This window comes from Wyeomyia smithii, chromosome 3, assembly GCF_029784165.1.
Source record: "Wyeomyia smithii strain HCP4-BCI-WySm-NY-G18 chromosome 3, ASM2978416v1, whole genome shotgun sequence".
NCBI lineage: Eukaryota > Metazoa > Arthropoda > Insecta > Diptera > Culicidae > Wyeomyia > Wyeomyia smithii.
This window is the reverse complement of record NC_073696.1, coordinates 265,697,937-265,722,624: the sequence shown is the minus strand read 5'-3', so window position 1 is coordinate 265,722,624 and position 24,688 is coordinate 265,697,937. Positions and strand designations below refer to the sequence as shown.

Sequence of the window (24,688 nt, the reverse complement as noted above, 5' to 3'; positions counted from 1 at the left end):
CTGATATGTATGTCCATGTTCGTCAGGTACTTTTGCACTGTTTGGCCGGTTACACCGACCTCCCGGCGAAGCAATGCAGCCACTTTTCCCACGATTTTCCTCTTCGGCATCTTTTGGAGCGCTCAGGGTCGTAAGCCGTCCGGAACTGGGCTTTCTTTCGATGCTCTGTTTGTTGTCCAATTGTGCCAATATGTTGTAGATGCCGGACCAGGTGTATCCAGTGCCCAGAAAATCTGAACGGAGTAGCTTCACGTTTTTCGCATGTTTGCTCTTCGAATGTTATGGAATCCATCTCAGCACTGATCACCGTGATGTTCTGTTGTGTATTTGATTAGAGTGATTCACCAGCAACACTCTTGTTTCGCTCAGCTGTGGTGCAAGCAGTAAGTAAATTATTTTTCTGCGAGCGGCAGAAACATATCACAAAACGTAATGAAGAAATTCAGTGCAAAAAGCGGCTACACGCAGCGCTCATGCAGAGTGAAAAGTGAGCGAGGAATATTCACTATGCTTCTTCCACATATTGAGTAGAATAATAACCCTTTCCCGATCAGAAGAGCAGAACTAAAAAATTACAAAATTCTATCAACGCGAGATACAAATAACATATTTTGATACAATTTTGTTTTTTTTTTCCATATAATTTTGATAACAGAATTGAATCTGAATGAGTTATAATAACAAAACCTGAAATGAAGTAGTTCTGAAACAAGTCCAACTAATTTTTTGTTTTTATCAAAACCTGTTGTTTCTAACAATGTTTGTTATTATATTGTTCTATATACTATCTTATTTTGTTATAAAGCTGATACATTAGTAACAAATTTTGATATGTGTTTGATACTAGTAGAATCATTTCTGTTATAATTTCTGTTATTTTAACACCTAACGGGATCAAATTGAAAACACAGCCTGTAAGTTTTTTCCCGTAACAAACTAACAGCTTCTGTTACATTTTTGTTTTTTCTTTCTGACCGGGCATCTCAGATTAAACCAGAATAAATTTTGAACAATAACAATCGTTCAATGCCAAAACAAATCACACCGTAGAGGTTCTTGATTTTTCTTCTCAAGCCGTACGATTGTAGTCAAATAATAGTTTAGCCCTTAAATAGTCCTTTTAATTGAAATGTTCAATTATTCCAATTTTACAAATTGGAACCGTTTTTACTCTGGATCAGTATGAAATAACAATTATCGGGTTTCACGTGTCGATTTCAACTGACTATTAGTATCAATATTGTTGTGGATTTTTTATTCGTAAAAATGTCCTAATTTTGAATTTTTACAGATTTGAACCACAATCTATTGTTCTAGAATGGTGGTTTTAATATATATGTTTGGTTTGAATTCGTTTTGAATCGTTTTTTTGAGTACATTTTCGGGGCGAGAATAATTTTATTTGTTTTGCATACCATATCAGAACAAAAATACTGAATACTTCTTCTAAATTACCTGAGGTAACCAACTGCATCTTACACTTTGGCACTCGATTTGATGAAAAAGACTTATGTCGAAGTTTTTAAATTGATCATAAAAGGGTTGTATCAAAAGAGTCAAGAACTATGTTCCGAATCAAATAAAAGTACTATAGTCAAACAGAAAACCCAGATGTACTTTTCTGTCTCTGGAAAAATAAAGTGTCAGACCAGGTATCTATGGAACTTTAAGTCGAGAGCTCGGCTGTGGATTTGAAATTATAGGATTTAAGACCTTCTGCTCACAACTTACTTACTTTGTCTTGGAGAATAGAATTTTACATTTATTGCGTCAAACCCGTAATTCTACGAGGGTCAAATATTTCGAATCCACAGAAATAAATCGAAAATGATGTTCTGTAATTACAACAGAGGGTTTCTAGAGGAATCAACAGATTTTTTATCATAAAACAATGATTTCTAGGTAAAATTTAGTGGAATAAACTTTTTTACCAGTGCTTCGATCATTATTGCAAACTTCAGAACTATTTTAGATTGGAGTCGTGTATAAAAAAAAAACATAATATTTCATTTATTACGGTGCGCTCGCAATTCCGCTGAGAGAAAAGTTTCGATTTCACAGTGAATAAATATTGAAAATAATCATATGCTGCTACAGGACAGCGTTTCTAGAGAAATTAAATGCAGATTTTATACAGAATTTTTTTATCAAAGAACTTTAGTTGTGTTTACAAAATTCGTGGATTCCCGAAATAATCTACATAACTTCAGCTTATGAAAAACATATTGGAATTACCGTAAATGCATGATAATATAACAATAGTGGTAATCTTTTCTACTTGAAATTCCTGTGACTTCTACTGCATGGCAACCAGGAACTGATCAAGTTTTTGACAATTTTTATCAAAAAATCTTTTTATAGTGCTTTCGGAATGCACACTTTTTTTGCAAATTTTTACGCGGATTTCAGAGAAAAACTGGTGCTACTCGGTATGCTTTAAAAAACATCCAATAATCTATTTCGAATAAAATCTGATCTTTAACTTTTTTCTTGTTCGTGCTCTGATAATTGTAAATATTTTAGACGCTATGTAAATCTCCTTGAAGGTTGTCGTAGATTTTTTTAAGAGAGAGATTTCAGAAAAGGTGTTAGTATAGACTAGACTAGACTAGACTGGAGAGATTTTTGAAAAAAGGGGCATTTAAATAAACAAATAATTTTCTGTTTGTTTCATGTTAATGGGAAATTTATCTTCGTGGCAGTTTTTTTGGTTTTAAATTAGGCAAGTTTATTTGTTAGGTTTCTTGTGTTTTCTCATGAATTCAAGTTTATTTACACATGCTTAGCTATATTAATTAATAAATAGAAACAATCGTGCCACAGTATAGCACCAAACTATTTCGTTATACATTACAATCATACAAAAATACCCCGCGAGCTCGCTGCGTCCATTTGCATGACTTAACCCTAATTTTTTTCGCAAAAAAACAGTCGAACCCTTCCCGCCTCAAATCGACGGGGGCTTCGTTTAATGTTGTGTGGAAACTAATTAACAGTTTCCTTCTTCGTCTGGCTGGCTGTTATTTTGCGTTGACCTCGCCAATGCCAGTGCAGTTGATTGTTGGCTGGCAGTGCACATACACTTCTGACAGGCTTCCAGCCGGAAGCCCCGTCGAGAATTTTCCGCCTGCGACTCACGATCACACGGGTTAATATACAATTGCAAATTCTTAATTACAACGGCCCCATATCTCATAAAGATCTAGCAAAGAAACGCGACTCCCGAAATACGAACCCAAAAGCAGTAACAATAGCTGAAAACATTAAAATAAAACTGCAATAAAGCTCATGCAATGGTTTTAATTTTTTCGTACTTCCTCCCGCCTTCGTTAGTCTCCCTCCTCCAACTCCCAACCCGAAACGCTGATCAAACATGACTCTCGCGGCGTCGTATCGATACCCGAGTCCCGGGCGGCGGCGCCGTATGATGACCAGCCGTTGGCGGCATCAAAAGTCTCTCTGAAAGCGACCCCAAATTTCTCACATTAATCATCAAATCGTCGCCATCAATCCACTAGAGGCGGACCGTGCGCGGACAATTGTGTGCACGCCGCCTGCATTCTCAATTTCTGCAACTGCTGGCCGCCGCCGGTCGCCGCTGGCAAAGTAACTCGAAATCTGAGACGGATTTGGCCCCGCGGATCAAAACTCGTCCAGCGGAAAAAGAGTTCAAAATTCACATTAATTCACCGTGTGCACCGGGCGATATTCCCCCCTTCCTCTCCCACACAGGGTGCTCGCGTGGTGAAGGCAAGCGTTCGCACAAACGATTAGCTCGAATCGGTAGCTGCACCACCCCTCTAGTTTTTTTTTTGTAATTTTTGGCAACTTATGCTACTACTAACTGCGCTGCAACTACTAACCCCCCCGAAAGAGTGAATGGAGTCCATAGCAGAAGCAGGCCGAAGGGTGGTGGAAAAAAATCAGCACTCTGCGATCGAAAGAAGTCCGTCAGTTCGCTTTTTAGTTTTTTGTTTTTCCGTGCTTTTTTCTGCTCTGCCCCTGCGGCGGCATGCTTCAATGCCATTAACTTGCGCCGCCGTCATCGTCGTCGTCGTCGTGCATTTAGTCTATTGGTTTGCTGTGCACTTTCCACGAAATGCAACGAACGAACGAACGTTCGCGGCCAACTTTGTTTTATTTTTGTGCTGTTGTTTTGATTTTGGTGTCGGGGGGGTTGAGGCTTGTGCCCTGGAGCCCATGGCGGCTGAGCCGCAGAAGAAAAATCGGCACATTGTTTGATTTGCTGGTGTCCTGATGCACCGTCGTGCGCGATGGCCACGGGTGCCAGGAGACTGTGCACGCGGGTGGGAAGGTGAGACGTTATTTGAATATTGTTAATTTTAACCACACGGCCGGAATAGGTTTTTGTTCTGCGGTGGGCAGAATGAGAAGCGAATGGGCCGAAAGAAGATCATTTAATTTGATAAAAGATATATTTTTTTCGGGAAAAAATAAAAGTTTATGGCAGTTTTGGTTGGGGTTTTAATTTCTGCACTCGCTGCTGGGACTTGGAAACGGAGAGGGCGCGCGCGGTGATGAAACTGATGTTTCTTCACGGACATGGGCAGTAAATTTTTCGGTAATGGCTTTCATTTCTGTTTTTTATCGGGTCAGATTGCGGTTGTGCTTGTGGATGCTTCGAATGCACTTATCGAACCGACAAGTGGTGCTTTAGCGTTGGGGTAAATTTTCCCGATCCGCGAAGAAAATGCTTTCAAATGGATTTACACTGCAATCTATCCACCCCTTTTTTGTAAGGCTAAAACAAACAATTCCCCACCACACGCGGTCACGATGATCAATGGCTGTAAACCCTCTAGTTTTTCGTTGTTTGCACCTTCGCCGTATTTTCCACGCACGACACGCATATCAAAACCACACTCTCCCCCTTCTTACCCAAAACCACTACCATCAACAATGTCTCCACAAGGTAGGATCCTGCGGATCCTATCGGGATCCTTGGCAAGATATGAAATATAAGTCCGTTCCTTTTATGGTTCCACTCGTTGCTTTCGCCGGCCGGAGGGAAAAAGGGTTTATTTACCTCCGCCTGCGTGAATTATTAAAATTATTTAAAACAAATTACAATTAACGATCGGAGATGCTCCCGGAACGGTCTGCCGTTTTCGGGTGCCCAATTGCGGCTCGCTATCCTCTCCTCTCCTACCTCACGCAAAAAATGGGCGAGTCATGCGTGCGTAATTTATATATGTACATTAAAAAGCGGCGAAAATAAATAAAAACACAACCGCACACACACAGAATTCGTCCTAACTTCCGTTCCCTGTTATCCCGCCGTTGTTACAAGCCTTGTCGGATCGGAAAATTTTAATTGAAGTCCGAAGATATGAAAATTTTATCCTCTCGGGTTCACCGCTGAAGAAAAATAAAAACCCTAACGACCGGTCCGACGCCACCGTGGGTGTAGCGAACAATACAAGCGATAAATATTTTATTATAATAAATTTCCCCGCCCTGCCGGCCGGGGCGCGCTTTCGGAATAGAAATCGCAGTAGGCACAGTTTTAAACCTGTTTCACGAAACGGAAAATCTCCTCTCACCCTCGAGTAGTTGTCAGGCAGTTCCGCACAAGAAACGGACGCACGCGGAAGTCTACAGGCCGGTAATTTCGCATATTTTCGAATGGTCATCACATATATGATAAGTAGAAAATAACTCCCGTGTCTCTTGTTGGAGCTACCGGAATTTGAACCGTAACGATGCCCCCGGAGTGGGAGAATTTTTCTATTTCTGTTCGATCCATAAATTTATTATTATATTTGACCGTTTTCGTGCTGCTTCTTGGAAGCGTGCGTAGGGTGTAGGCGATGTTACGCTTTGTGGTGCCTGTCCAACCGACTTACGCTAGGAAGAGTGACTTTTTGGTCGACATAGGTTGCGGAGACAAACGGTGTGTTATAATGCAGCCAAACAGTGAAAGTTAAAAAAATTCAATGGAAATATTCAATGCAAACATCTAATCAAAAACGGAGGTTTATTTAAAGTGTGTTCTGTTAGCCACCTTGAGCTTAATCACTATTGAATGTTGGTACCAGTTATGTGGAGAGGTTTTCCATTGGCTTTATCAGTCTTCTAAAAAATGTTTATGCGACAATCTGGTTCTGATGGTGTTTCACAGAAAAAATAAGGAAATGATATATTTAAACCTGGTGAAAGCCACCAACAACGGTTGAAACGTCGATCAAACTCTCTTATACTCTTTTCAAAATGACTGAGAAACACATCCTCATAGTTATTTATTTACTTTACGAACTAATTTCATTTTTTGTCATATTGACTTACGTTTTAAGTTTAGTAAAGCGGGCAATGTATGTTGTTTCGCGGGATTGTGAAGATGAACGGGAATAGAAGGTGTGACTAGAATTAAAAAAAAATTTCCCTCGTCCAGACGGGACTCGAACCCGCAATCTCCGTTGTCTCCGGCAAGGTGTTTTGGCCAATTAAACTACTGGGTAAGGTTAACTCTTCCTAAGACCAATGTCGAATCACCCTCTACTATTGTGTTCCCGCATCTCAGCACGCCGCGATGAAACTGCACACACTGCAGTTCCATTTCAAAAGTGGAGAATGAAAATCAGATTGTGGTCTTTCCAAGTTAATTCAACCAATTGTTTAAAAACCTAACCAACTTTAATTTAAAATTCTACAACTACATAGAAAAGCAGTAGAAATAAAGTTTCTTTTTTTTCCTCATTCTTAAATATATTTTATTTGAGTAAAACTAACTATTTTTACTATCTATTGGTCATAAAAACTTCGCAACTCGTTATGAGAGAGTTTCACTTTTAATTCGAAGGTCTAAATTCGAGCAAATCAATGCCAAAAAGTCCCATCCAAATAGCTCAAAATCGCCATAGTTGGCCTTTATTGAAAAAAATATTTAGTGTGTCTTTTAGGTAAAAATATCAAATTGTGCTTATAATAACAGTAACTATGCGAAAATGATCACAATCCGAATTTCACCGTTTTGGTGAATTCGAGATCAAGAAAACCTTATCGCTATATATACATTTTTTCATTGCTCAGGAAATTTTACATAAAATATTCAATTTTCACAGTTTTCTTGGAGGTAGAATTTTTTCTAATCTTCAATATCCACCATAACCACCATGCGCCTCCATTCAAAATAAAGCTACTGCAATGCAGCATCATGCTACCGAATATTGGCGTTTTTGACGATTGAAAACCCAGGAAACCTTCTAACTGGTCTTGAGGTACGATGCTGGCCCAGCAATCCAGTCGTCGTAGGATGGATCTCCGGCTCGGGAGAGACCCTTGGTGTCAGTAAGATCGTAGCGTTAGCCCCGCAATTGTCCTGTACATTAAACAGTTGGCTGCGAAGTCCGTGTAAAATAAACAGAAGGTCGAGCTCCGATACGGAATGTAGCGCCAAGGCTTCGACTTTGCTTTGCTAGACCCAGGAAACTATATCGTTTGATAATTTTGCATTGGGGAGTTTTTTTTTTTTCATGGAGACGCATGGTGGTCATAGTGAAAATTTAAGATTAAAAAAATTCTATCTTAAAAATAAAAAATATGCTTCCGTGAAAATTTTATATTTTATGTAAAATTTGTATGAAATCCAAAAAAATCAAGCATTGAAGTTTTCTGGGTCTTGAACTCACTAAAACGGCAAAACATGGTTTGCATCATGATTTTCGATGAGTTGTTACTATTTAAAGTGCAGTTTGGCATTTTTTCTTGAAAGACGCACAAAATACCTTCAATTGGACACCAAAAGATTTAAAATCGGTTAAACATTTACCCTCTATTTCATGAAATAGGGGGCGAAAATCCAAATCTTAAATTTTCAAAAATCTTTAACTTTCGAGCCCTTGATCCAAGTTTGAATCTCTTGGCGGCGAACTAAAAGTAAATAATGCGCCTTAAGAAAAAATACAAAGTTGTACTTTTAGCAGCAAAAACTATACGAAAATCACGATACAACCCTAATTTTCAGTTTTTGAATTTACAAGATATTCATTGAAGGGAACTTCCCTTTAATGGAGACGCATGGTGGTGATGATGAATATTGAAGGTAAAAGAAATTCAATCTTCAAAATGAAAAAAATATGCCTTCGTAAAAATTTAATATTTCATGTTAAATTCCCCGAGAAAACCAAAGGTTATCTCGGTCTTGGTACGGCCCTCCTTTTCCATTAAAGGTCACCCTAAGGGCCGAGGTTGTGGGTGCGAGCCGGCCGCAAGGTGACTAAAATTAGGAAAGCCTGTCTTTTGTCAATGTATGTTTTTTTTTGTTATAATATTGCGAATACACTCGATTGAATTTTATCAAATTTATGGTCTAGAGCGAGAAGTTTTAGTGATAGTCCCCTTCAACTCTCTAAGATTGCAATAGGCTATCTAAACTGGTCCTGAAGAAAATCAAAATGCTAACTGGAGCTAACTGGATTTACGTTCTCTGGACATCATCATGGTTCTGAAAATACTCATATTAGGTGGTATTCGGCCATTGTAAATTAATTTTGAAAGCATTGAAAGCATTTCGCATTTCAATCTATCTCAGGTCTCTGAGCATCATCCCGATTCCAGAATTATTTATATTGTGTAGTATTTGGTCATTTTTGGCTGCACTCCGGGAACTGGGACTCACCATCTTGATCATCACACTGACGTCAGACGTTGTTGTCCGGCCTCAGGGTATCATATCGAATATCAAATCATATCGATACCATTTTGATTCCGAAAGTACTATATTTGCTGATATTTAGCCTTGCTTTCAGCTCTGATTTGTCAAAATCTGCGTTCAAAAGATTCGTTCAAATATTTTTCAAACGCACAATAGTTTGTATCATAAAATCACAATTTTCCACATTTAAATAGACGCTTAGTTGATTTTTCATGCGATAGCTGCAAGAATTAGGAAAAGCCGTATAAAACTGAATGAGTTATAAGCATTGGAAATTGGAAGACTTTCGAGACGCTCTCCACGTTTTTGGTATTACAATTAGTACCCTTATTCCAGAATGTTACCGTAGGACGTAATTCTACGTTAAAAAATACAAGTCTGAAATTTTCCAACAAAGACTAACTTAAGGGATTTTGATTTTTGTTTATTTATCACATATATCATTTATTTTGTTTATTGATATATTTTGTTTATTTATTTATTTATTATTTTGTTTATTTATTTCGATAATTTGCAAATATTTTTATTTTTGACTAACCCACCTAAAGTCAGAAAATACATATCTTGCAAAAGAGTAACAATTATGACGTGTAGTTATATTTTTTGTATATTTTTATCAGTGTTTATTAATTTGTTCATTTTTTACCTTAGACGTTATCTTTTTTTTATTTTTTTTTTAATATTTCTTTTATTTTTTTTATATGTTTTTTTTTATTTTTTTGTGAATTTAATTTTTTTCAAATTTTATTATCAATTTTTTAGAATTTATTCATTTATTTATCCATTTTAAATATTTCCATTTGTCCTATTTTTTATAGTATATTAATAGTTCTTTTTTTTTCATTTTTTCATTTTATGAATCAATTAGGGGACGTCCATTACTCCATAACTATTTTCTAGATCCTCATAGGTTTTGCATGGGTTGCAACGCAATCTCAGATGGGTTCCTCTCCCTTTTCCTCAAGCGTTACGTATTTTCTGGACGTTTTCTTATGTTATTTTAGGCTCAGATAAATCATATTTGGAATATAAAAAAAGTATAATCGAGTCTACATATATGGTCGACGAAACCGTGCGTCTCCATTAAAAGAGCTACTGCAATGCAGTATCATGAAACTAACCGAATATTGCCGTTTTTGAGGGTTCAAGACCCAGCTTCGAGGGGACTATTTTTCATGGAGACGCGTAGTGATCATAGTGAAAATTAAAGATTAAAAAAAACTATCTTTAAAATAAAAAATATGCCTTCGTGAAAAATTAATATATATGTAAAATTTCCTTGGACTTTAAGAAAAAAAGAATCAAACAATATTTTGAGTAGAAAAAAATATAATCGAGTCTGCATACAACACTGGTCGACGAAAGCGAAAAAAATGCTGCCCTAAAGCTCGAAAGAGGTTCCCTAGAAAACTACAAAAGAACTCATTTAGGTCTCTGAAAAAATGTTGGTGGCAAGCGCACCAAAATTGTCAGGAATGGTTAAAAAGCTCTAATCTTTTAATTTTTCTAGTTTGAGCTGCAGGGCCACACCTGTTTTGACCAGTGTTATGGAAGAAGGCATACAGAAATTAGAACGAAACAGTTGCACAATGTTAGTGTTTTTATTAACTTCTCCATTGCCAACAACTTCGTAACAGCTTACTTGGATGCATGTAGAGTATAGTTGCCAGCCGGAAATACTTCTTTAAAACGATAGTAGGGAAAAGGCTGTACTTTTTTGAAGGCTGGTTAGGAGTAAGATTAAGATATTCAAATGCAAATTTTTTTTAATTATTTTATAGTTTAAAATATATATTTTATAGATCATAGATATTATATTATTATACAGATGTTCATGCCACTTCACGGGAGAGGCTCGTAGCTTCAAGACTACAGAGTCCGTTTTGACATGCGATTGGTCATGAGTTCGAATCTTAGTAGAATTTAACCGTTTGGTGTCCAGAAGAACTTTACCCTCAGGTTTATTCTCAAACTGTCTCCCATCTTTCTACTTGACTATCCCCAAGGTTGTATAATTGCTGGTACTTAACAGGGTAACTATCGAGGTTCGGTAAAGAAGAGCCGTATTTTCTATATGTATGTGTGTAGAGGGAAAGATAAAAGTGTCTTTTCTTTCCCTTAACAGTCTTTAGAGATGCAAAGGTAAACTCGGTCTCTGGTAAACTCTGGTCTCTCCTTCTTTCTTTTTCTAATCGCCAGTTAGTACGTAGCCGGCACCGTTATCGATCTATACAAAGCGGAAACTACTGAATTGCTGTACATTAAAGGTGGTAAATTAGTTTCAAACTAGCCATTTTACGATGATTTTTTGTGAAATTTTTTCAGCTCAGATCCATCACACAGGAGCAACTACTAAATGTGCGATCATTCAAGCTCAAGCTAATGTAGATGTTTGTGTCATTTCACGTTTGAGAATATTCTAGGATCACGAAAAAGGCAAGCGAATTTTTTTTCAAAGCAAATTTCGAATGCATCGAAATTTTACAAAATTCTGAATTTAAGGATCTGCGGTAAAAAAAATGGGTTGAGCACAGTTTGAAATTTATTTAGATTTTTTTTAGTTTTCATTTCTATGGATACAAAACTGCTTTTAATTACAAATTTTCACAAATTTCGTTTTGCAACGCAGTAACGGAAATTTCTTCAATATTCTTCTGAACAGTATTTGATTGAGCCACCAAATACCACCAAAAGCTCATGAAAACGGTTAGGTTTTATCAGACGTCTCAAACGAATTGATTTTTTCTCGGTGAATATTTCACTATCGAAAATCAACTTGGTTTTACTCAGTTTACACACCGAATGACAAAAAAGAGTCTAGCAACCATCTGAGCATCAGCATTAGTTGTGGTTAACTTTTCGCTGGTTCGTTGTTTTTTTATTAGTTTCCAGTTGTGATGATGGATGCGGTCAGCAAAAATCGCCATAGAAATGTTTGATTCGAACCGGCAGCTGTCACTTTTTTATTCAGAACAAATATCGTCTTATTAGATTGATTCAGATGCGAATTACTTCTATGAAAAAGTTTTCTGAATAAGATTCCATTTGAAAATGACAGAATTGAACGAAAAAAAACAACAAAAATTTAAATGACCTCCGAATGAACCATCCTACCGGCAATCGACCGACAACGACAACCAGTATGCTGATATCTCTTTCGCCTGGTCCGTCAGCAGAACTGCGATTACGACGACGACGACGACGGTGGCGACGAGGTTCGCGTAGAGTTTTACCCGAAAAAAGGATTAGAAACGTTCACCGTTTTCTGATATATATACACTTTTATATATTACGAATTAATATCGTACCTGGGTACGGAATTAATATTTTATGGTGGTCGCCGGTCGGAAGCATCACTCTTCTCCTCTACGTGTTTGTTTGTCTGTTTGTGTGCTGCTCGATGCTCAAGTATGTTGTGCATTGCAGATTCCATACCGGCGCGGACAGCAAAAGGTACGACGGAAGGCAGGGAATTTTTACCGGTTTTTTGGTTTTTCAGAAAAAGGAGAAAATTTTCGTTGGAACGCTGTATTGCGATTAGACTTACTGAGTGTGTGTGGAGAAGGAAGGAAGGAAGGGGTTGAAATATGAACCCGTTGGTCCGGTCGCTGCGGATGGAACGAATCATTGCACGGATAAGGGCGGAGGGGTGGGGGGTACCGACTAAAAGATATGAATTAGGTGAATTTAGACGGACTGACGAAGGAAGCGCCGGTGTGGAGGGGGGTGGAATATTGCTGTAGATCAAAAAGACGGTTCGGGAGGAAATTTTAAAAAGCTGTAGCTGTCCGCTTGTTGGTGGTCCCTTGGCCGGAGGCTGGCTGGAGAGATGCGTGGGGCGGGATCCAGGTGTGGGTTTTCCGAGTCCGGCCCGGAAGAGTTGTTTTGATATCGAAAAATCATATATGCTTCAGGTTTTTCGGAACGCTTCATCTCTTTGTGGAGATCAGATGATGAAAAGCCATACACCGAGTGGTTGCCGTGTCCCGGGGTAGGGATCCGAGAAGGGATGAGGGGCAAACGACTGCAAATTACCGCTGCAGGAAAGCGGAAGACGAGCTCTGGATTGCTTTATGCAGATAATTAGCCTTTTTATTTCGACCGGGTGGATGTTGGCTTTTTGTCGAACATAAAGAAGATTAGGAATGCTGGCCAGAGAGAGAGAGAGAGAGGGTGGGCTGAAAACGATCGATTTTTATGATACCGGAGCGGCGGCATTAGGATACCAATTAGCCCTGGAGCGAGGAACTCCGTTTCGCTTTTGATGGATTGACTTTCTCTTTCTGTGTGTGTATGTGCTGCGAATGTGCCTCACCCCACACTCTTCGACCGCAAGTCGATGCCTCGAAAAACAGGAGCGAAAATATTTCCCCAAAACGAAAGGCACTTTTGTTTTCTGTATATTTGCATACAGGTACATACGGGAGAAAAGTTTCTGGAGCCAAGGGTAGCGAATTTATATAATATATGTTATGAATCCGTTGTCCTCTTCGCCGGAGGGAGTCAAACCCGGTGCCGGTGGAGGGAGAGATCAGAGAGCCAGTGGAATGGGTGCAGCGGCTATGAAACACTCTGAATTAGCAGTTTAGATTTCGGAGGAAAATTGTTATTTCATTATTTCTGCTAACAATGCTTCGTAATATTGATAGAAAGAGACGCTATCAGTTATAAAACTGGATTTAAACTGAACATTTTGAGTTTTGAAAATTTCAAACTTTTTGTTTCAAAAGTATTCCAGCGATTTTTTTTATTTTTATTGAAATTCTTCCGACGTTTCAGCCAACTATACGTTGGTCATCATCGGTTAATTCTTACATCATTATTTTGTTAATTATCAGAATAATCTTTGAAGCTGTTATGAAGTTTCTAATAAATTTTCGAGCAGTTGCAAATTATAATCCTTAGCCATTAGCAGCTAAAAAAGTGAGTTCATCATTAAATCTCCAAGTCTATGTTGTGTATAATTAAGAAAAAAAAAAACCTCAGCGCAAATTATTCTCCCAGGCAAACAACCAGAATCGGGTCAATTTTCACGTACAATGAAACATCAGCCGCAGCCACCAAGCAAGCAAGATGGGAGGGTAACCTGGAGAGTTCCACTCGCTGATAGTTATCCAATTTCACCCATGAAGTGTCCCAGCGCAGCAACAACCTTTGCGAAAGCGTGTAATTTATCACCTTATCATCAAGAGGACTACTAGACAAATCCGGTGGCGCTGTGTGCTATTGCGGAAGCGAATTTCACATTCAGCTCCGCCGAACAAAAAGTGTCTCTTATTCAATTACACTAACGAACCGTACCGGATAGTAGGCAAGTCGGGAATCCTTTCGTAAACCCGCCCGTCCTCAACCCCACTCAACCGAAACATATCGCATTCACACATATGGAAACCAGCCCCGTGTCGCTAAAGTGGGCTTTTTGCCTGGCTTTGTCCGGGGTTAGGATTTTTTTAAATTAATTAATTTCTACAAGAGAGCACAACGCGCATCACGGGTTGGCGTGCGAACAAAAGTGAATGCAAAAATTTCAATAAGTTTGTAATACGAATAGTAGGCGCGCACCTTTCACGCCGCGCTTCGTGACGCCATGTGTTCCGTTGGGAGCAACTTTCAGTCCGCCCTTCGGCCTTATGTATGCACATTGGAACGCGTACTTGAAAGGAAACCATCCGCACTCTTCTAACGGTAATTAAAAAAAAAACAGCGCGAGTGACATCGCCAGTCACAAACACAGTAAGCCAGGACACCTGGAGAAACGGTGGTTGGTGGTGGTTACCAGGCGACGGACGACGCGGTTGATCTTTGGTTTTCAATTCAATCCGAATGACTTCCGCAGGAGCAAATTCGTTACAAAAAGCGACAAAAATAATACGCGAACGCAACCTTGTGTAGGAGAGGTGTATCTTAATTAAGGGCAAAATATGGAGCGCCATCTTGACGTCGAGTTTTACACCGCGTCTCCGCTTGAATGGAAGAGTAGGCCGTGTGCTTGTCGTTCGTTCGCAGCGCAACACTGGCATGGCAGGAAGAACGCAGAAGAACCCTGGACGGGGGTTGCGTCTCCCGTGTCTGCAGACTCATCTAATTAACGATTACTGCTTGAGCTCGAGCTGTTGATTATGTATTGAAAAGAAGCACTCGCGTCAAATTGGATGATGAGTTGCGAGTTGTGTGACAGTTTGTGTTTTTTTTTATATTTTCACGCTTGTGTGCCTCCATCAAGTCTGTTTCGTGTACGATTTTTTTGTTTGTAAGGAGGAAAACCCTTTCATCTACAGGGAAATGGGTATCTGTGTGTATGTATGTGTGTTTGTTTTTGCATTATAACGAATGAACACGTACAATGCACATGACGCTGCAAGCTGGCGCCTCTTGCCCCTCGGCACAATATCAGGCTATAAATGAAAAGTCAATGACGTTTGTCTTACCTCGCATGTGTCACCCGCTCGGCACCTGTCACTCGAGACCTCTTGATTTTTACTGGTTTTTTCTCTCTTCCCTGATGCCCCGCTCGGTTTATTGTTGTGATTTTCCATAGATTTTAAAGGGCCCCTTTGAGACTCGCGAATAGTCTACGGGCTGTTCCTGAGCACGTTCCGCCACTCACCCGTTTTGACAGATGACGCCTTACCTGTTTCCGCCCCAGCGTCATCGACCGTGGTGGCGTGGCATTAGACAGTGTCATCGTATCACGCGAAACACGAAGTGCACTTTTCAAATCCCCGAGATTGGTAATGAATGACGATGAGAGCGCCGGATTGCTTTGTTTTGTCGTTGAATTTCTTTTCAATCACTCGCAGCAGCCCTCGGGCGGCGCTCGCTGCCAAGGCTTATCGGGGAAGCGCAGCGTGTGTACAATTTTGCATACAATTTTTTTTTATTTTGAAAAGCAATCGGGAAAATTGCTTGCACGTTGTTTATGTACAGTGTCTTACCCCTTACGGAGCGATAATAATATTTTTTTTTCTGTCTCTTTTTGCAGGTAAGTTGCCACGGAACCAGGCGCCAACCGGAAACAAAAGGGGACCCCCGGGAGGGAAAAAAATACGAAACGCGCCAAATAATAGCCGCTCTGCACCATCGGATTTGGCCGGCTCTCGTTGCCTTTTCCACTACAGAAGTAGCAATATCAGGTGATTTTCAAATAATACCTTTAATTTCGAGGCGGCTGCGGTGCTATTTTATGCAGATACCTTGCTTTGTCGATCTTTTCTTCTGCTTTTCGTTTTTCGGCTTGCCATCCATGGGAAGTGGAGAAAATGTGTAAACAATGAGCACCCCTGACGCTGACAGGATTCTACTTACTGCGGCGGCGGCTGCTGCTGCTGCTACTGTTGCCCCATTAGAGTTGATATATTATCGCAATTTTGAATATTATATTTTAATGAAAGATGTCATTAGCGGTAATGGACCCAATATGGCGGTTGCAGCAAGTGTCGCCAGAGTAACGCAGCCAAAAAAAAAAACGCAATAATCTAAGCTCCTTCGATCGTCTCAGGGTCATTCGAATTTTATTAAGCGGTTCCTGTTTACTTCCACCGATAACTGATAACCCCTCGAGGCGGCGCGAAATGACGAACGCTTCGATCGGTGGCGGCGTCGGCACCGGCAGCGTCATCGTCTGTCTGCCTGTCTGCCTGCCAGCCCGATCGGTTCTAATCAAATTTCCATAACGAAGCATGAGTTGGAACCGATTCGATGGAACCGAAATTGACACTTGACCCCCCGTTAGCTGCCCGATCGGCAGCGATCGGTACGGTACAATTTAGGGTTTCGTTTGATTAGAAATTCCAAATTTATTAGGTTATCAAATTGCTCGCATTGAGCATTGAGTGTGTGTTAGTGTTTGGTCGTGCACGCGCGTGAGTTAACGCGGTGCAAGCGATCGATCGCTATTTGTCTACGATTGCAAAGAGAAGTGCTCGAGATTGCGCGTGGCTTTGCGGTTAGGATGTTCAACTGCTCCAGCAAATTGGAATGGTTTAGCTCGCGGGCTGTCTGTCGAACCTTAGTTCAAATAAATAATAAATAAAATTAAGAACTTTTCCGCTGTTGAGTTCTGAAAAATTTAAATTTAAATGTGTAATATGATTTGATGTGGTTTACAGTAGGCGACAAAACTGTTTGGAATGACGCTACCAATATTTTCCAATATTTCTGATATGTTTTGTTTCATCGCTTTTCGAAGGTGAAGAATTGTATGAATATTACAAACGATATTTTCTCAATACCAGTGTTTTAAATTTTGAATGTTTAATCTCCAAAAAAATTTGGAAAATTGAGTTGGAAGTTTGGGTGCAAATATGTACAAATATTTTTTTGAGTTTTAAAATTTAAATTTTATACATGCCTACGGACACATTCAAGGTTTGTTAGGGTAATACTAGCGAATTATGCTGCTTGTGAGAGATGAAGTTCATTAACGAAAGCAGTTTATATTCTATTCAGTAACCCAGTTAAAAATATAAAATGCTCATACTGATTGCATCCGTCGTTGACCCAAAAAAGTGTAAGATTTCTTTTGATAAGAACTTAGTTGATTCAGCGTGGAATAACACACAAACCACTTTAAAAGTACGTTATTTTACATCCTTTCTTGTTGTACTAACATTTTTTCTTATGAAGTTTTTTGGAGCTATGAGCAAATTTGCCAAACCAAACTCTGAGAATAAGCTTTGAATGTCTGTCATGTAGTCGAAAAGATCAATAATACACATAAGGGTCTCAATAAATCATTCTAAAGCATCATGAAACATAACACGAAATACCTTGGAAAATGAATATTAACCTGCTAAGAATTACTCAGAATAAATTTTTAGTAATATTTCCGTATTTGGTAGTTTGCATTCATTTCATTGCCTTGCCAGAAATGTCTGTTGTTGTTACAAATAAAATCTTTGAAAAATTCGACTTACTAGGCTGAGGCTAAGAAAACCAGCCCAGTCCAGTAGTCCAGCTCAAAACGACTATCCCAGGAAGTTAAACTTAAAAAAAACTTAGATAAAACCAGTTCTCAATGTTTCAGGTGTTTCTTAGACTAATGTCATCAGACAAAAATCTTTATATCGAAAATTTCATTTGTGCTTTTTTTTGTCGGTCGAAAAAGTGACATTTTGAACTCTATGCAGTACGACTTTCCGAAGCCTGGTTGAGTTGAAATTTTGCATGAAGTCTTTTTTCGTGAAGACGAAGCTTTTGAACTCTATCACTGAACGAAATTCGAAAAATCGAGTTTTATTGGTACCCTACTGTACAGGTAATGCGATAAACAACACTTCAAATGTTGTTCTCTAAGTGACCATTGCCTAAACTACGCAACGGGGTTTTTAAACAGCATGTGTGTTGCACGGTAAGTAGTATCGCAATGATAGCGGGAAAACACTTCTTTGTTTCATGTTTAACGTTTTAACTCTAAAAATGTTTTCATCGTTAATAGGCACTTGGCTCAGTCAATTTGACTATATGTCAGCACAGTGTTCTTTGTGCTAATGGGAAATCTAACTTTGGGAGTTATTAAAATATATTTAGATCCAAAATGGTTTGTTTGGTCGGTGTACTGCCTTCGGCACAGTTGTAGATAAGTAGTTTGTTCCTTTAAAAAGTTGAACAATATCGCACGCTAGCCTGGACAAAAGCTAGATTAGTAGAGAGAACTCGTTATCGATATTGTTTTTGGTGCAATTCGCATATTATAGGATAAGTACAACGTAACACCACACCGTGCCCTAGTTCTGTGTCAAGAAAATTTCCAGCTTGAAAAGATTCTCGACCTGATCGGGAATCGAACCCGATATCACAACTGTGTGGGAGAGATAGCCGGTAGACATCGCTAACAATAAAGCCACGGAGACCCTTTCAAAAAGCATATATCGTAAAAAATTGAAGAAAAAATTTGTGTTTTTTACAAATATTTTTTATTTCTCTACATTCTATCAAATATCAATGTTCAGCTATTTTTTTTTTTCGTTGAAAAACTCAGATTTTCAAAAATAGGTATTTAATTATTAATTATATTTTTGTGCTTTTTTAAATTTTTTGTCGTACAGTGTATATTCTTTTGAGGATAAAGTTACTATTTAAAATTTGGCCTGAGGTATTCAACCAATCAAACAAACCGTTTCGGCTCTAACTTTTCTTGTTTTTTGATAATTTTAACTTTTGCCTCGTTTCTCCATGATCAACGTACAGGTAACCTTTTATAGTTCTTGAAAAAAAAACTTTTTCTAAACAAAATAATAAAGTGATAATTTTTCTTTTATATAATTTTTGTTGAGAACAAAATATTTTGATATTATCGCAGTGTATATTTTTTGGGATGACAAAACTATTACCTAAAGCTACGGCGAATGCGTCACACCGATCAGACAAACCTCTAAGAACTCTAAGAATATTTGTAATCCTGATTGCCATATCGTTTATTTATTTTATTTTTGTAAAATTTAGACCACTACGGCCATTGTTTTCTTCTTTTGTGCGACATGAACCCGTCTCAAAAATTAGTCTTGATTAAAAGAAACTAATAGCACAAAGAGACATCTTTTGCCCATAGGAATATATGTGCAAAGTTTCAGTTAAGTCGAAAATCTCAATTAAGAACATTCAAAGATGACAGTTTTTTATGGAATTTCTCTGAAACGATATAATTCTGTAAAAAATACGCTTGCAAATAAAAGATTTCATGTGTACTCTAACGTCTTTTTAGGCGTTTTTTACGCGGATTTCGGAATTTACGCGGTTTTTAAAGAAAAGAAGATCATAAGAAGATGCATGTCTTCGAAAAAGTTGTACTCCAATCGAAGAAAAGTTTGTCGAATACCGTCACTGATGATAAGATCAATTACACTCTTCCATAAACCTGCTGAAATATGGCGAATATTCTGTTTTCGCTTTGAGGGTCTGAGCCACATTATGCGAAGTAATTAAAATCATATAAAAACCTTCATTAGAAAAGTTTCAGTATTAAACAAATTGTTATTTGAATTTATCTTTAGCTAAGCATTTTGAACTGAGTTCAGAAAGTTATCGTGAAGTAAAAAAAAGGATCTTTTTCCAGATTTCTGTTGGAATGAAACCTAAAACAATACTTTTTATTCGAAATTTAAAAAAAAATTAAATAAATTGTGAAAATATTAGAACAGCTAGAATTACTTTTTTCATAAAACCATGACGCTGAGTTAAAGAGGCGTTTGCATCAGAAAACAGAATTACAAAAAGTAGAATCACGAAAAGCAGAATTTTATGACAGAAGGTAACATATTTTATAAAGCAAAAGCATGAAAAGCTAAATTAAAAAAAAAAACTTAAGGTTGAATTAGGAATATAGCAAAAAGCAAACAAAGCTCACATTGATGATAAGAACCGTAAAGAGATTTACTCACAAAGCTTATAGTTACAAAAATTGTTATTTAATGTTCTCTATTTATTATCGGAACAAACCATTTTCTATTAACCTTTAGGATTACTTTGCGCTGGAAGAAGCGGCCTCTTGTAAGCGAACGGCTGAACTACTTATTCACTAGGATTACTCCAACAAATGAACCGAATATCGCGAGTGCTGTTTATCACATTAACACAAACTAAAGATGATCGAAGAAGATCTAGAAGTAAAAATGACTAAATGTCAGCGGACTTTCATCCTAACAAAAAAGTCCCTCTTAGAATAAAACTGTTCTGAGTAACGTATAAAAGTTCTCTTCAGGGAATTGTAAATATGACGCGGTCTTGGCTGGAGGAACGAGGTTTCGATAGGACGCCTTCCTCTTGACAAAATAAGTCACTCTTATAATAAAACTGATTTCAGAAATATTTACCATCTACAGGGAATTGTAATTGGTGATATTGGCACGAGGAACGAGGTTTCAATAAGACTCCTTCCTCTTGACATAATAAGTCCTTCTTAGAATAAACCTGGCCAGAGAGGAACGTTAGGTGTAGCCTCAGTTCAGGGAATTGTAATTTGGCGATATTGATAGGATAGAAAAGTGGCGCGGTATACTAGAGCAGTAAGCTTGAAATGAACGGGTAAACTCTCACACACAAGCACGGATATAAATAAAAAGCGTATCATTCACTTCAATAGTGATACTGCCAATAATATGAAGTGCGGAGTACAGAAAACACCTGGGCAATATCACAATAGATCAAAATGTCTCTGGTCGCAGTGATGAGTCCACACAGAGGATGTCGGCATAAAAATCATTCTGAAAGATTTTTGCCATATGTGCTTCTGCCTTTAATAGAAAAATAAGTAAAGGATTGTATCCAAGAGACGACCGCATGGTTACGTAGGACTACGTGAATTATTACACTGGTCAACACAAGTTTCGCCTTGGAGCTCAAACTGGGAAAAGGTAAAAGATTTAAGTTATTAAACCACTCCTGTGAATTTAGGTGCCCCTTACCATTTAAGTTATCTCCCAGATGGTTTCGAGGTACGATGCTGGCCTAACAAGCCAGTCGTCGTAGGTTCGAGTCTCGTGTCAGTAGGATCGTAGCGTCCAGCGCAGTTGTCCTGTACACTAAATAGTCGGCTGCAAAGTCTGTGTATAAATAAACAGAGAAGGTCAAGTTCCGAATCGGAATATAGCACCAAGGCTTTGCTATTAACCATTTCAGTTACGCGACCACTCCAACGTGAACGTTAATCGTGCGCCTCCTTTTGATATTGAATTTATGGAGACGCCAAGTACATCGTTCTAGGAAACAAAACGGTTATTTTATGTTAACACAAATTAGAGTGAACAAAATTTTCTACCAAATCTCACTTACGTATCTTTGTAAAGATAGAATTGAAGAATGTGTAATATGTTCTTCGTCATATGTATAGTACGTTACTATCGAGCTCTGGATCCAATTTTCCTCCTAAGCGATTTACTTGTCGTCTCCATCGATTCAACAGTGAAAGTAGGTGCACGATTAATGTTCGCGTTGAAATGAATGGGAGATTTTGACGCGTCTTTGAAATGTCTAGGGACACCAAAACTCACAGGAATGGGTAAATTGCTTTAATCTTTAACTTTTTTTCCAGTCTGACCTTTGGGATCGCACCCGTAGTTTTTTTGTTGTGACTAAATAAAATAGCACTGTATCGGTCATTTTATAAGATGAAAAAATAACTTTTCTCCGACAAAGTTACACAAAATTGACGAGGCTACAACATTGTAGAACATCGTTTAACTCTATCTACAAAGGTAAGAAAGTTTTATGTTGGATTTCATTGTAAATTTTAGTCACCCTAATTCGTGATTATCTTCCCTCCAAGGTTCGACCAATCGCCAACACAAAATGAGATTTATTCTTCGTATATTCGTATTACATCATATCTTCTCTTCTTCTCTCATAAATAAATATGAAATTCCGTAACGCAGTTGATCTTATTAATGTTGTTCCCTTCGTTTTTAAGGTGTATTCGACTGTCGAATAGCCCAACTCCACCCAATATAGATATGGATTTTTTCCAAAATCAAGAGCCGGTAATCCATTCCAGACCATCAGGCTTGGCTCTTCTCCTCAGAGAAACACCGTGTAGATAAAACCGTGAATAAGATTATCTTTCTCTGCTAAAACAATTGCTCTCATACTGGTGGGTAAAGCGACGCACTTGCTTGAAGAGTGCAGTGAGTGCAGCCGTATGAGCATGCAAACAAAAACCGCAGTGGAATCTGAAATATCTCTCCGAAGATATAAACTATTGTGAACTTTCTCACACGAAAAGACATTACTGCAGTACTTTGTGTCTCTTAAGCATATATCAAATGAATAGAGCATCCAGGTCGAAAAGGAGATTGCGTCGTTTACTTTGCATCTCAAAACTGAAAAAAAAATTTAGCCGCCCGTCATGCATGTTTGCTTTTCGAATCAGCAGTGCATACTGCGGCTACTTCTGTGCATTCTCACTAGAGCTTGATTCACCACTCTTGTTTTGTTCAGCTGTGATGCAAGCAGCAAGTGTGCTAGTTTTTCAGAAAGCAGCAGAAACACAGCACAAAATAGAAAAAAGTGTAGTGCAAAAAATTGCTACACGCTGCGCTCATGCTGGACAAGGAGTAAACGGGGAATATTCACTTTGCTCTTCCCATATATTAACCCATTACCCGCGGAGGGAAACCAGTTTTTACCACAAAAAAATTAACTTCAAACTCTTATTACTAATCAAGTAGGGGAACTGCTCCATTATTCATCTTAGCCCGTATATTCATTTCATTCAACATGTAAACACAATTGAAAACAGGAAAAAACGCATATTTTCTTCTTAAACCAATCTGCTAATCCATGGAATGGATTCTTCTTAGTTCACTTTAGATTCCTCATAAAGTATAATCCCCAAAAACTCACTTAAAAGCACTAAATTTGATATCATAGTCGGGCATCTGCACTCGAAAACTCATTTAAAGACTGGAACGCACAAAAATTGGTCGACTTCAAATTGGTGTATTTCTGTTAAAAATGCATGAAAAAAACCATGAAATGTTGCATTTCGAAGTTGATTGCATATACAATAGTTGCTGAAATAAGTTTTCACCGGTTGTTCTCCAGTTTTCAAAATGGCGTCCAAGCAAGAGGAACAGCGTGTCAACATTTTGCTCGCGCAGCAAAAGAATCCGACGTTCTCGCACGCCAAATTGGCGAAATTGCTGGATGTGGCCAAATCGACCATAACATGTATTTCAAAAGCGTTCAGGGAGCGTCTGTCGACCGTCAGGAAGCCTGGAAGCGGCGGCAATCGTGATTCGGATGTGGCTACGACGATGAAGAAGGTGGTAGCGAATTATAGGCGGAATCCTAAACTCTCCATCAGGTACGTCACTGGCAAGCTCATTGTTCCCCATATTAATGTGCAGCGGGCCAAGAAACGAGCCGGGTTGTCGACGTTTAAGGCGGTGAAGGTTGCGAAGCCAGATAACGATCAAAACACCTCGGCAAAGTGGTGGTCCGGAAAATTGTAATCTGCTAACAAACTTCGAACGTGGGTGACGAAATTTATGTGAAGGTTGATTTCGAGCAGCTTCCGCGACAGGAATTTTACCGTATCAGGAAAAGGGGAGGTGTCCTATATTCAAAACCATCAAACAATCGAAGTTCCCGAAAAAATAACTCGTTTGGCAGGCCATATGCACGTGTGGTCTAAAAAGCGGCATTTCCATCACTACGAAACCATCAATCAAGAGATCTACGTCCAGGAGTGCCTGTAAAATCAGCTGCTACCATTTCTAGAGCAACATAACACGCCTGTGCTGTTTTGGTCGAACTTGACAAGCTGCCACTCTGAGAAAAATGCGATCGAGTGGTACGAATCGAAAAACGTGGTTGTGGTTCCCTACGACCACAACCCTCCTAACAGCCCAGATTTCCGCCCTTTCGAACAGTATCGAGAATTGATCACACAAAATATCAAAAAAATTAATAAATCCAGCTAAAACGAGCAGCAGAATGAATCTAGCTGGCGTTTCGCGACGAATAAGGCCGATAAGACCACTATACTTTTTATCGACTGTTAGTTTACTCAGGGGAGTTTTTTTCGGCTTCGCAGTCTTTAAAATGTGAAAAGAAAACGATATTTTTCTCTTACACCGACGTTTCGAATAATATATATTCTTTATCAAGGCTCGAGAGGACCATTTTCCTGTGAAGTGGGCCGAAGAACCACTTCACAGGAAAATGGTCCTCTCGAGCCTTGATAAAGAATATATATTATTCGAAACGTCGGTGTAAGAGAAAAATATCGTTTTCTTTTCACATTTTAAAGACTGCGAAGCCGAAAAAAACTCCCCTGATAAGACCACTGTACAAAATTCAATGAAAGGGGTTATGCGGAAGGCACGGCAGTTTGGATTTGGCAAACCAAAATAATAAACGTACATTATTTCCTTTAAATATGTGAGTTGAACTACCAAAATAAACATAGGAAGTTTTTTGTATCATGAATTTTGACTGAAAGAAACGATTTCTTTGTCGACCAATTTTTGCGGCTACAACGGGACTCGTTCAGCAGCCAACCAAAGTTTTTTTCATCAC

The 24,688-nt window shown here is 38.6% G+C and overlaps 1 protein-coding gene across 3 annotated transcripts in view; it reads left to right on the top strand.

Moving 5' to 3' along the window:
* Nucleotides 1–24,688, top strand: part of LOC129726525 (homeobox protein cut-like) — a 310,880-nt gene that overhangs the window by 202,394 nt on the left and 83,798 nt on the right. The gene's annotated exons all lie outside the window — the stretch shown is intronic.